Genomic DNA, 15,000 nt, shown 5'->3' on the forward strand with positions numbered 1-15,000 from the left:
TCCGTTTCCAGTGTGTATCTGATGAAGGCGGTAACACCCTCTTTATTACTTTTCGTGTAGCTCTACTACTGGGTTTTTTCCTTTGTGTTCTCTCGTTATTTTTTATTCAATTCAACATTTTGATGACTTCTCCGGGCTCTTCTGCCTCTGGAAAGTTGAGTATTATCTTTATATGTATATATGTAAGCTCTTGTCGGTTTGAATCAAATCAAAAGTGATATTAACGTAAACAAGAGCTGTTGCCTACCGGAGGCACCCTGGATGTTATCGCAGAACATCAGAGTTTCTGGTCTGTGGTCTGCTTCTTCCTAGCATAAAGAATGAGTCTCCTTTGCTAGGTTAGGGGTGGACACAGGAAGCTTAGCTTCCCTAGTTCATGTCGGAAGGATTTTTTAAGAGATGATTCCTTCCTCTAGTGGCCTAGCAGACTGCCCTGTGTTGTTTTTCTCTGGCTGGAGAATGAGTTATCTCGGTTGCCTGGCGAAATGACTTCACCTAACTTTGTTCTGGTTTGGAGGAGGATAGCAAGCATTGCCAGTCTTCCTCCATAATAGACAACTCTTGGTTAGGATGAGCTTCCCTAACTGCTGAGTGTGTCTCTTGCTAGAACGAAGTTTATAGGACCCTTATCCCTGCCCCACCTATCTTTTTTTTATTTTCTTTTGACCACAGTACTACTTCCGTACCTAGAATAGGTTAGGATGGATGACCGGCTCAGCTCTCTGTCAGCTGACATTACGTGTCGGCCGGCAGAGACCCTTTGTTCTTTGCAGAGTAAACCCCAGACCTCCCTTGGTCTACCTTCCATGTCAGCCGGTAGAGCCCCGCAGGCTATGGATTCTTTGGAAGCCTGAATACTACATTCTCCGCTTCTATAAGTTCAATCTTTCTAGATGGAATGTCGTATGGCAATGCCACCTTATAACCTTACATCCATACTGTTTCTTTGACTATTGTGTTGCACCCCTATCGCAGCTGCCGGCTTAACAGCTGATAGCTACCAGGTTCTCTGGTTCTTGGCTACTGTCGGCCCGAATCTGCTGGCCACTGCGATTAGCGGCCGGCAGCCAGGTATTGGTGTTTTTCAGCTGTCGGCTGGCAATGATTGCCGGCCGGCACACTGTTGCGAATCAGTGGGCTGCAACCTATTAGTTAAAGATAGTATATCTTTTATCTATACAGGGGTAGATGCCGGCCGACACGCGGCACGTACCGGCGCGTGCTAGCCAGCACAACAGCATGCGAAGTACGTTAGTTGCTATATTTGTAGTGTAGTACACACTACATTAACAGAAACTACTGTACATAGCTTGCGATAACACTAAGTTCTTCATCATACTTAATGTTATCTTGTACAGCCTTTTGTTGAGACCATACAATATATAGAAAGTAAGTCCTTTCTATATTCTTTCGATCCTGTATATTATAACTACACATTAAATTTCCGTTAAGAAAATTACATAAGGTATTCTAGAATAGAATTAAACATAGTTTTAATATCTTGGGAGGTTAAAGCAATTGACTAGACAAGAAATACAAGTATGTGTCTTTCCTTCTTCCTTTTATAGCTTTTCTATATAAGCCAAATGTTTCAATATAAGTGGAAAGCCTTCACTCGATACTCATGGATTTTTCTTCTCTTTACAGGAGGACTATCCGAAATGCAGGAGTGTGTTCTGTAATGTCCGCAGTAAAAACTTTGCAGGAGGCACGCAGCATGCGCAGCCTCCAGGGGTGATCTCCGGTATTGGGACCCTAAGGTTGGTACAGTATGATCCAACCTGATTACCGAGGCTTTTGACGACCTTAAGTCGACGGAGTCAAGGGATGCTGCCAGGGAAAAGTTACGATCCTGGGTGAAGGGTTTTCAGAAAAACACCTCAGGCCCCTACCTTCCAAATGAGAAGATGAGGTCCTACCTTTTCCCTAAAACATCAGCCAATGCAGTCATTCCACAGCCTCAGGTGGAGATACCAACTGCCCAGAATCCATTAGATTCTGAAGTCTCGGCCGCCATTCAAGACATCCAATTGGACGATAAGATGTCGGAGGTGCCGGATTCTACAGAGAAGGACCTAATAAGAGAACGTCAGGAAAAGGAGCTGTACCAGGCTCCTCAAGTAGAAGAGGAAGAAATCGAAGAGGTGTCGGTTACATTGGTTCCGGACCCAGAACCTCTTCCCTCTACATCGTCTGCTATCCCAGATGATCTGGGAAGGACTCTTTCTTCTATTGTTGAGATGATCCAACAAATTCAAAAGAAGAATGAGGAGGAGGAAGCTGCAATGAAACTGGAGATATGTAGACTTGCAGCATCACGTGGGCCCCAAAAGCGACTCATCGTAAAGGATCTTCCTTTGTGCTCGGATACCAATCCTTGGAGGTATGCCGAACAAATGCCGATGACAATCGGGAAGATCGTCATATCAGAAAAGTGGGGGGCAATTCCTCTGGAAAAGTTGGAATTTTGGCCCAACAAAGATTCTTACCCAGACTGTTATGTCCGCCTAAGGAAGGAGTCAGCCTCAAAGGAGGAGACTGAGCCGAAGGAGGTCATAGTTTTTTACTATAGTAAAGCTCAGGCTTTACTAGCGAGCTTGATGAAAGAGAGGGGCTTCACTAACTCAAAGGTGCCAGCCTTGAGTAAGAAGCTTCTCTTCTTTGTGACCTCTCCTACCAGAGCCTTTCCCTTCATGGAAAAGGGATATAAGGCAGCCTTAAAGTATGTGGAGGCAGGGAAACCATGCCCGTCCTTGGAAAGGTGCAAGCCATTATCTCTGACCTTGCCCTTGGACCAAGAAGACTGGAAGGACGTACACCTTACCTTCTCAGTCGGGAAGCTGGAAGCTGATATTGCTGAACGTCAGTTCGGTGAGGAACTTCCGAAGTCAGAGGTTCTCTTACGCAGAGAGCAAGAGATGAAGGAAAGACTTGCAGCATCGATGTCATTGCAAACGACATTAGAAACGATGGCAAGTGACTCCAAGATCCAGGACATGTTCATGGTAGTGGCCAAAACCCATCTGGCCATGGTTACGAAGGATCTCTATAGCTTTATTAAAGCTAGGAGAGCCTGTAGAGAGTTCGTGCTCGCCTCGGCTGCGGTGAGGCACGAACCGAGGAAACTGATCTCCTCTTGTATCTGGGGTAAAGACCTCTTTCCCAGGGATTTGGTTAAAGAGGTAGTAGACAAGACAACAACACAGAGTATAGGAATCTTCTCAAAAAGTGGGGCTTAGATCTTATGAGAAAGTCTTCTCCGGATGAGGATCCCCAACCCAAGAGGAAGAAAAAAAGACCTAAGCCATCCTCTCGGCCGGCTATACTCTACCGACAGCAACAACAACAAGAGCTTCCTGTGATCGTGGTGCCTCATATAATGGCACAACCTCCAACCACGTGCCAGCTGGTACCTCAACAAGTGGCGACTCAATCGCCAGTCTTTAACCCAGCCTTCGACAGGCAGACTTCTTCCTTACGTTCGAAGGCTAGAGGAACAGCCAGAGTTTCTTCTAGATGCCCTTCAAGGGGAAGGGGAACCAGGAGAGGACACGGTCAAGGAGGCAAGGCCTCAGGTCCACAACAGCAGAAGTGAGATGCTTACAGTAGGAGGGAGGCTACAGTTCATTAGAAGTTTATTTAGCTTTCGAAGGGACCACCTCCCTCCCTCTTCAGAATACAAATGGTTACAAATTTTTGAAAAAGAGGTACAAAAAGGTTCTTAAGAGATAAAAAGCCCATTACACTCTTAGCGAATATTAACAGCATTTCACGGTGGTTTGTTTACATCTTTTAACAATTCTTTAACAATAGTTACATCTTTTTTTTACAATATTATTTAAAAACTGATCCAATTTAAAATTACTTTGATATATATTAAAATTATTAGAATTCTGAATTAAAACAGCTTCAATCAATTTCCGTCTATGTGTATCAGGCATTGATATCAATTTGTCCATATTCTTAAAATCTGTTGGGTGATTTTCCCGTGTCATATGTTTAAAAACAGCGCTATTTTCATCACCTCTTCTAATGGAATCTCTATGTTCTCTTTTTCTTCTCTCAAAATCTACTGATTCTCCTATGTAAACTTTATCACATGAACCACGTGGTAGTTTATATATACATGCTTGTTTGGCAGCCTTTCCTTTCCCTGATTTTGTCAACACCTTTTTAGATTCATGGAAACCTGTACTTAATGATACTTTTATATAGTTGATAGAATTGTGTGTTTCTGAGTCTTATTTTACTTGTAACGGTCAGTTTTTCTCTCAAATATATGGTCTTCCCATGGGTTCCCCCCTGTCTCCTGTTTTAGCAAATATTTTTTATGGAATTTGTTGAACTTTTACCTGACATTTTAGATTTTGACATTATATGTAGATGATATTTTTGATGTTGTTCCATGTTCTCTTAATATTGATAACTTTTTAGTGTCTTTAAACAATCTCCACCCTTCAATTAAATTTAAAGTTGAAATAGAAAATAATAATGAATTACCCTTCTTGGACACTGGTAATCCGTCCAGAAGTTGGCTGTCCTAAATTCAAGGTTTACAGGAAAGAAACGCATTCAGATTCTTATATACATGCATTTTCAAACCATACAAGAACTACAAAATTGGGGGTTATTTCTAACTTATTTTTAAGGGCATATAAAGTTTGTGACCACGAATTTCTTGAATTTGAAATAAGTTATCTTAAAAGGGTTTTCAAAGGTCATGGCTTTGATTTTGGTTTTATCGAAAAGGCACGCCTAAATGCAAAGAAGACATATTATGTTGCAAAAGAAAGAGAACCATTTCTAAAAGATGATGAGTGTCTTCTTATCATTCCTCAAACAGGCCAAGACAACAAATTACTTGACACCTGCCTAAAAAGTTGTATATAAAAATAATTTAACTATTAAAAAGGTGTTGACAAAACCAGGGAAAGGAAAGGCTGCCAAACAAGCATGTATATATAAACTACCATGTAGTTCATGTGATAAGTTTACATAGGAGAATCAGTAGATTTTGAGAGAAGAAAAAGAGAACATAGAGATTCCATTAGAAGAGGTGATGAAAATAGCGCTCTTTTTAAACATATGACACGGGAAAATCATCCAATAGATTTTAAGAATATGGACAAATTGATATCAATGCCTGATACACATAGACGGAAACTGATTGAAGCCGTTTTAATTGAGAATTCTAATAATTTTAATATATATTAAAGTAATTTTAAACTGGATCAGTTTTTTAAATAATATTGTAAAAAACAATGTAACTATTGTTAAGGAATTGTTAAAAGATGTAAACAAACCACCGTGGAATGCTGTTAATATTCGCTAAGACTGTAACGGGCTTTTTATCTCTTAAGAACCATTTTGTACCTCTTTTTCAAAAATGTGTAACCATTTGTATTCTGAAGAGGAAGGGAGATGGTCCCTTCGAAAGCTAAATAAACTTCTATTTTTCATACATTGTGGGTTATTATATATATATATATATATATATATATATATATATATATATATATATATATATATATATATATATATATATATATATATATATATATATATGGCTTCATCATTTCCTTTGCTTATTGACGCGAAGGGTTTGTGTTAGATTTCTCCAGTCATCTTCAGCTTTTAATTCAATACTTCTCCTTTCATCATCTTCTTCTTCACCCTTCATAGTCATCAGCCTTGTAAGCCTGGGTTTTCCAACTCTTTCTGTGCCTTATGGAGTCCACCTAAACGTTTGTGTAACTAATATCTCTTGGGAAGTGCAAAGATCATGAAGAAACCATCTTAATCTAGCCCTTATGATAATATCATCCACATATGGCACTCGACTGATGTCTCTTCTAATTTCATTTCTATTCTTGTCTTACCACTTAACTCCCAATATTCTTCGAAGGGTAATGTTTTCAAATCTACTAAATTCACTGGAAATCTTTTCAATCTTATACCATGACTCACGTTCAAACTACAACGCCATGCTTACTTAACTGATGCATATTCTGACTTTTATATGTAATTTCATTCGATTTAATTCACAAATCTTATATAACCTGGCCATTGTGCGATATGTTTTTTTTTTTTTTCAATATTTCATTAAACTACTTATTTTACCTCATGAGTCCTTTCTCCTGCAAACGATATTCCATTTTCCATTGAATACTCTGATCTCATCATCTTTTATTTCATGTGATATTTCATGCATTCTGATACGTAATTAATATAAATCCTTTGTTATAACGCTAATAAGGACCTCATCATTTGATACTCCAAGTATGCTAAAGACCATTTCAAATCCAGTTTAATCCTTGTTCACCATATATATATATATATATATATATATATATATATATATATATATATATATATATATATATATATATATATATATATATATATATATCATCAACGTAACATACACAGCTGGGAAGGTCCCAGATGATATCATCCATGAGGTGTTGAAAATGGCCTCAGCATTACGAAAACCCATTAAGGAGTATTGGAAGGTGTTTGTAACAACGTTGGTGGTGATGGTAGTCCAGGTTACTGGGCAACCAATAATACCCATTATGGAGGTCGAGCGTGGAGAAACCTTACTTTGTACAATAAGGAGGTCATGTCGGTGATGTTTGTAAGTGAGTAGTAGTCTAGTTCTGTCTGCGTGTTAAGGCACCTGTAATCCTAACACTGCAGCAAACAGCCATCTTCATTCAGGGTGATATGTAAGGGTGACGACCTTGGCCTTGAGTCCTTTTGTCAAAGGCCCATTTCTTCTATTTCAGTGAATGTTTGTTTAGTGGCTTCTAAATGATCCGGTGCTAAACGCCTTAATCTGCCGAACACTGGGTTGCTCATAAGTTTTATATGGTGATAGATAACGTGTCTGGTGGGATCCATGGGAGTTTGGCGAAGTTTTGGAAGGAAAATTTCTAGGTACTATGTAAGGAGTAGGGTGCAGGCTTCTTTCGGTGTGCTGATGTGGAAAGTGATTCTGGTAGTGCAGTTTGAATAGATTTCAATAAGTAAGAGTTTCCACTGACTAATATTCAGCGGGCGTCATCAACTTGGAGATGGAAATGTGTGAGGATATCTGCACAAGAATTTGCAAAGTGACGTCAGGAGCACGAAAATGCCAGTTACATTTTGAGCTTCCAATCGAAAATGTGAGTTTTTCGTAACCTTTGGTAGCTGCCAGGTAGAAATTGTCAGGCTTAGACAGACAACGTTGTGTCGTGGAGAGTGTCCATGGCAGAAGAGAACGTCAAATCACCCGTCTGCCAATAATCATACCCGCATCATATAACAAGAAAAGATTAGTGATAGGGGAGGCAACCGTAACAAGTGATGGCCTGCTTACACGTGTTTTGGCCTTTGACAATCGTTTTCACATTTCATCCCAGCGGCCAAGAAAGTGGAGTGTCAGTGAGTATCCTTAGAAACAGTCAGAGATTGAGTGAGTGGTGGGTGGTGAGTGGCTTTCTCACCGTTCTGGCTTATCATGGGGTAGGTGTTTGTGTCCTATTGTATTCACGTCAGCTTCGGTTGTTGTTGAATTACTTTCCTCTTCGTCAGAAGTGCTGGTGTTAATGGAGGTCTTGAAGGTGGTGAAGTAGCTGTCCATAAGAATGTCAATTTTGATCATCAGGTTCATCACGCGCAAAATATCAACATAGGATATGGTAGCGTGCATTGTTTAGGAGGAGCGTTTTACTGAAAGGGTACAACCCACCCATTGAGATTCTACTGCTAAAGAGTTATGAGGTCGTTTGGCTGGCCAAGCAGTATTATATTGGGACTTCTTTCAGATTACGGTTAATTTCACCTTTGCCTACACATACACCAAAAAGTCTATCCTATTCTTTACACATTCTCCTGTGTCCTCATACAACTGACAACACTGAGATTACAAAACAATTCTTCTTCACCCAAGGGGTCAACTAATGCAGTATAATTGTCCAGTGGCTACTTTCCTCTTGGAAATGGTAGACGAGTCTTTTTAGCTATGGTATGCAGCTCTTCTAGGAGAATGATACTCCAAAATATAAACATTGTTCTCTAATCTTGGTTAGTGCCATAGCCTTTGTACCCTGGTCTTCCGCTGTCTTTGTTTAGTGTTCTCTTGCAAGAGGGTACACTCGGGAATGCTAGTCTATCTTGTTTCTCTTTCCTTTGGTTTTTTTTTTTTAAGTTTTTATAGTTTATGTAGGATATGTTTAATTTAATGTTGTTACTGTTCCTAAAATACTTAGAATTTTTTTGTTTCTTTTATACAATGGGCTACTTTTCCTTTAAAAGCCCTTGAGGTTATTGCATCCTGCTTTTTTTTTATTAGGGCCGTAGCTCGTGTCGTTTTTTGTATAAAACTATCGTTATCTAGGATCAAGATTTCAAAACTTGCAATAAATTATAACAAGTCTAAATTCAACGCTACTTATATAAATCTAGTCTCCCAATGGGTTTTTTCAATTCGAGGAAAAATAAGTAAATAAATAAGTAAATAGATAAATAAATAAATAAATAAATAACAGTGGTGGTGAGTTATCTTTGCTAGTAGAAATACATTTAATTCTACCTTTCTATTATTTTAATTTTACTTTACGAACGGTAAACTGTAATCAAGTCAGACATATTCAGCCACACTTGTTATGTGCAGAAGCTACCAAATAACAATAACAACATATTTTGAATAATAATAATAATAATAATAAAAATAAAAATAATAATAATAATAATAATAATAATAATAATAATAATAATAATAATAATAGTGATAATGAGGATCGGATGGCTCTGGATTTTAGGCCATGCTATTGGCTTTATAGCTCTTTGTGGTCTTCTGCGGTTGCCTCCTACCTCCTAGGATGACTTTTCCTTTTTTCTACTTTGTGGTATTGTTTAGCCCTCTATAAACAGTTGATATTAAGACAATTGGTTATATCTATTTGTTTTATAAGTAATCTGGTGAAATAAGATTAACTAGAGTTAAGCCCCACTGACACTTGCATGCATTTGTGGCACGCACTGGCTCGCATTGTGTCGTGAACTTGACGTGAACGGTGCGTGGCATGCTTACCGAGAATTTTGAAATGTTAAAAATTTGTGGCACGCATTATCCCGAAAACAATTGGTGTGAAATTGTCGTGAACGATGCGGGAACTGGGGTGAACTAGAGTGAACAGTGCGGGACGATACTGGAGGATGCGTGCCAGTGCGTGGCAATTAAATCAATGGATCTATCCCTACGGAGGGACGATGCGTGCCAGTGCGTTGCAATTAAATCAATGGATTTATCCCTACTTGCTCATAATCATCAAAGAAAAAATCTGTATAATGACAATACATTCTTTTACCTATATATACATATATATATATATATATATAATATATATATATATATATATATATATATATATATATATATATATATATATATATATATATATATATATATATATATATATATCTCAGAGAGAGAGAGAGAATAAGCTTCAATATCTCTCTCTCTCTCTCTCTCTCTCTCTCTCTCTCTCTCTCTCTCTCTCTCTCTCTCTCTCTCTCTTGGTATTATTATCAGCAAGGCTTTGAAGTTCACCAAACAGAGCATAAAAGCTGAGAATAAAGCACAAAACATAAAAGGTCACATGAAGAGACAATTCAAATACATAGATATAGACACTATAAGGCCTACTACAACTGTAGGCCTATACAGATACACCATTAAATAAAGACATTTCAAATTCATCTATTCCTCTCTTTTATAATATATTAAAATTTTTCCTTTATTCTCCTACACAATCTACAACTTTACCCTTTGAGTAAGACTATCGGCAAAATTGTTATTCACACTTACACTAACATAGACCTAGGCGCGAATCTAAGGAATTTGCACTTAATTTCTCACTAACTTTTACCCCCTGCACTCTTTTATCCCTTGGGAAGAGAGAGAGAGAGAGAGAGAGAGAGAGAGAGAGAGAGAGAGAGAGAGAGAGAGAGAGAGAGAGAGAGATAATTATTGATATTATAACACAAAAATAGGACAGAAGTTCTTTAATCCCTTCATGAGCAAGTGTAATACTTGAGAGAGAGATATATTTTCTTCATTTTGCTTGTGGTTTATTGAATGTGTATACACACACACACACACACACACACACACATATATATATATATATATATATATATATATATATATATATATATATATATATATATATATATATATATATATATATATATATATATATATATATATATATATATACATATATATATATATAAATACATATATATATATATATATATATATATATATATATATATATATATATATATATATATATATATATATATATATATATATATATATATCCCCTCTGATAGTCCAGCACTTTGCTGCAGTAGAGGGGCTTGAGTGTCCCAATGATGGGCTGGGCAATGGCGGTGGGGTAATTTATCCACCCTGGCAGGCTCAACCATACCGCTATGGCCAGTTTAGAGAGACCAGACCAAGACTGGACCCCTATAGGCCTTCTCCTTTATTTCAATATAGGCAAAGGCTAGGAGAAGGAAAACACCAAAATCAAACCAAACAAGACCCAACGGCGGAGCTTCCCAGCGCCTGCGGAAGAGGGCAATGCCTGTCGGGCAGGCAACAAGGCGGGCCTTGACATAACAAGAACTCAGCAGCCCGATGCAACCAACATCGGAGAAGCCGCCTGTCTCATATGTCTTGAACCGCGGTGAAAACGATATGGGCCAGGTGTGTGTGCGTGGCCGTTGCAAAGCCACGACCACCCAAAACAATATACCTAGCTACTGGCATTCTGTCGTTTCCTCCACCCTTCTTCATCTCTTTCTCACCATCATCATCATCATCACCACCAGCAAGTCCTGAGGTGACAGCACCGTGGGTGAAGGGGGCAGGCCTGGATAGCTGGAAGCCCTTAGCCCACGACTGCGAGTCTAAGATTCAGTCGCTCTCTGGTGACGGTGCCGTGATACCAGAGTTCGGCAGCTGGACCCGTGACTGGGCTGGCCTATTGAGGACACCGCAGCCCACCCTACATGGGGAGGCCTCTAGAAAAGGTGGGGTAAACATCGTACACGGCAAACATGTCTGGTCAGCTCACCGCGGCTGGCGGACTTCCCACTAATGCGGTCGAAACAACAAGAAAAAATATTAACCTTAGGTGCGTGGAACATCCGCACCCTCTAAGACGTGACGAACACCAACCGCCCGGAACGACGTACAGCCCTCGTCTGCAAGGAGCTAGCCCGCTTCAATGTTGATGTGGCGGCTCTTAGCGAGACCAGACTACCCGAAGAGGGCAACACCAGGGAAGCTGGAACAGGCTACACCATCTTCTGGAAAGGCAAGGCCCTAGAGGAGCCTCGCATCCACGATGTCGGCTTCGCCATCCGTTCCCAGCTAGTGCAGCAGCACAAGCTCGCTCCCAAGGCCATCAGTGAGCGCCTGATGACTGTCCGCATCCCTATCACGCAGGACAGACACCTCACCCTGATCTCTGTCTACACCCCGACTATGAGCTCAACCGATGATAACAAAGCTGCCTTCTACACCCAGCTCGACCGCACCATCCTGGCAGTGCCCGCCAATGACAAGCTCGTTGTGCTTGGCGACTTTAATGCCCGAGTAGGCAAAGACCATCGCCTGTGGGAGGGAATCATCGGCCGCCATGGTATTGGAAATTGCAACGCCAATGGCCAATCCTACTGGGTCTGTGTGCAGAACACCAACTTGTGGTAACCAACACCATCTTCCAGTTACCAAAGCGACAAAATACCACATGGAGACACCCACGGTCTAAACACTGGCACACCCTGAACTACGTCCTGACCAGAGCCAGAGACCGAGGAGACGTCCGCATCACCCGATCCATGCCCGGAGCGGACGACTGCTGGACGGACCACAGACTCCTCATCTCCCGACTCTCCGTGAAGGGCACCTGACAGCGTACCACACCAACGCTTTGATTGTAGTAAGCTCCACAACCCACAGGTGGCACAGAACTACAAGGAGGCCTGCGAACAATACCTCGCACACCCCGTGAGTCAGGCCACTGTTGAGCACCACTGGACCACCCGCAGAAACGCCATGACACGTGCCGCGGAGGAAACACTAGGCTACACCACCAAGAAACGGCAGGATTGGTTTGATGAGGATGATGCTACCATCTCTCTTCTCATTGAAACCAAACGACAAGCATGCCTGACTTTGGAAAACCAACCAACAGCAGCTAACAAATGTGCTCAGAAGGTGGCTGAAGCTGGTTGCCAAAGAGGGATCCGTGAAGCCCAGAACACCTGGTGGCAAAGAAAAGCTGCAGAAATACAGAGTTTCGCTGACCAACGTGACCTGCGCAGCTTCTATGCAGCAACAAAGGAAATATTCAGTCCCACACAGTCATCAGTGGGCAGCCTGAAGGACGCGGATGGGGCCACGACCATCACCGACAGCGAGGGCATCCTGGCCAGGTGGAGGTCTCACTTTGAGAACCTCCTCAATGACCAAGCAAACACCCCAGACGATCTCCTGCGAATGACCCCGCAGCATCCCGTCCGTCACTGGATGGCACTACCACCCTCCATCCATGACTTGAACAAGGCCCTGCAGCGCATGAAGCCCGGCAAAGCCCCAGGGCCAGACAACATCCCGTTGGAGATCCTCACTCACGGTGGCCCCGGCTTGAGGAACCGTTTGATGCTCCTTATACTGAAAATATGAGAGACCAATAAACACCCCCCCCCCCCCATGACTTGCGCGATGCAAACATCATTACCATCTTCAAGAAGGGAGACAGGGAGAACTGTAACAACTACCGGGGAATATCACTACTAAGCATTGCAAGTAAGATTTTCGCTCGAATTCTCCTTGACCGCCTCCTTATTCTCGCAGAAGACGTCCTGCCAGAGTCCCAGTGCGGCTTTTGACCTTCCCGCGGGACCATAGGCATGATCTTCTGTGCGCGACAACTACAAGAGAAGAGCCTTGAACAACAACAGCCCATAATGTTCATCTTTTGGGATTTGAAAAAGGCCTGGGACAAAGTACCTCGACCTGCCATGTGGGCTCTCCTCAAAAGATATGGCTGCCCACCCGATTTTGTCAAGCTGATGCGTGCCCTCCATGACGGAATGGTTGGGAGAGTCTGCCACCAGAACTCTCTTTCAGAACCATTCCCCATCAACGGCGGCCTGAAGCAGGGCTGTGTTCTGGCCCCAACGTATTTCTCACTAAACACCGCAGCAATGCTTAATGAGATTCCCCCAGACACACCCTCAGTCGACCTACGTTTCCTCATGGATGGAGGCGCTTTCAACCTCGCTAGACCCCGCGCCACAACCAAGACCACCTTGTGTGCAGTGCGAGAACTGCAGTATGCTGACGACAATGCCACCCCAGGTCAGACGGCAGAGGAGCTGCAGTCGTTAGCTGATGCATACAACTCTGCCTACGAACGTTTTGGGATGCAAGTCAACACAGACAAAACCAAGACCCTCGTCCAACATCCACCAGGACTGATGCTCCCCAACTTCAATACCACAGTGAATGACCAACCGTTAGAACAGGTGGACCAGTTCTCCTATCTAGGGAGCATCCTAACATCAGCTCCCACAGGCAAAAAGGACGTGGAGAACAGGATCAGGGCAGCCCACTCCGCCTTTGGCCGACTCAACTGCCCCGTATTTAACAATCATGCACTGACAATGACCACCAAAATAATGGTGTTCAAGGCAGTAGTCCTCTCCACGCTCCTGTATACATGTGAAACATGGACGCTATATAGAAACGATCTTAAAAACCTAGAACGCTTCCAACAAATGAAACTGAGGCAGATCGTGAAAATCCCCTGGGAGAGCCACACCACCAACATTGAAGTCTTAGAACGTGCCTCGCTGACCAGCGTGGAGGCCACCATCATCCACCACCGCCTCCACTGGATAGGACATGTGCATAGGATGGATCCACCTAGGCTCCCAAAGAAAATATTCTACGTAGAACTGACCCAGGGCACCAGACCACGAGGAGCCCCGAAAATGCGCTATAAAGATCAACTAAAGCGCCCCCGGGCTCTAACTGACATCGATCTTTCCTCATGGGAAGAAACAGCCAGAGACAGGAAAACCTGGAGGAGTACAGTACTCCATGGCACCGAGGACTTCGAGGAGAGGAGGAGACAAAATGAGGAGGCTAGGAGGAGAAGAAGGAGAGAGCGATTAGAACAGCCCCGCCCACCACCTGCCCTCCCTTGTGAACACTGTCCGTGACTCTTCCACCACAGACTAGGACTTAACAGCCACATCAGATATAAGCACCCACCCCACAGATAGGAGGCTGATGGCTAACGACAGAACCCAATACTCGGACATGAGTGGGCGCCGACGACGATACAAATATATATATATATATATATATATATATATATATATATATATATATATATATATATATATATATATATATATATATATATATATATATATATATATATAAACAAACAGGAAAAGTTACAAAACTAAAAATAAAGTTCACAACTCTCATTTAAATAAGGGCGACTAAAGAAATTTCCCCTTCAATGCTCACATCGCACCTAACCAACCTAATATTTTTAGAGATATCTTTTCTGCCTCAGTTTCAATTATATTAGTTCACAAACGATACAACAAAACTAATTAATGGAATAATCATCTTTCAATTAAATTCTAAGATAATGTAAAGTGGGTTCAAAATATCTGATCAGCATATAACTGCCATAAAATATTATTTTTTTAGTAAATTATAAAGCTTAAAAATTATTCAAACCAGTTAATTACCTATAATGATAATTAGATAATAAAATATATACTAAATAGAAGTATAATTGTTACAAATATCTATAAAGATAACCCACGCATTAATACAGGGGATATTAAACAAAGATTAGCACAAGAATACCCTTTTGATAAAAATCATGAAGGAAGCCCCGTCTTTAT

This window comes from Palaemon carinicauda, chromosome 9 (genome assembly GCF_036898095.1).
Source record: "Palaemon carinicauda isolate YSFRI2023 chromosome 9, ASM3689809v2, whole genome shotgun sequence".
NCBI lineage: Eukaryota > Metazoa > Arthropoda > Malacostraca > Decapoda > Palaemonidae > Palaemon > Palaemon carinicauda.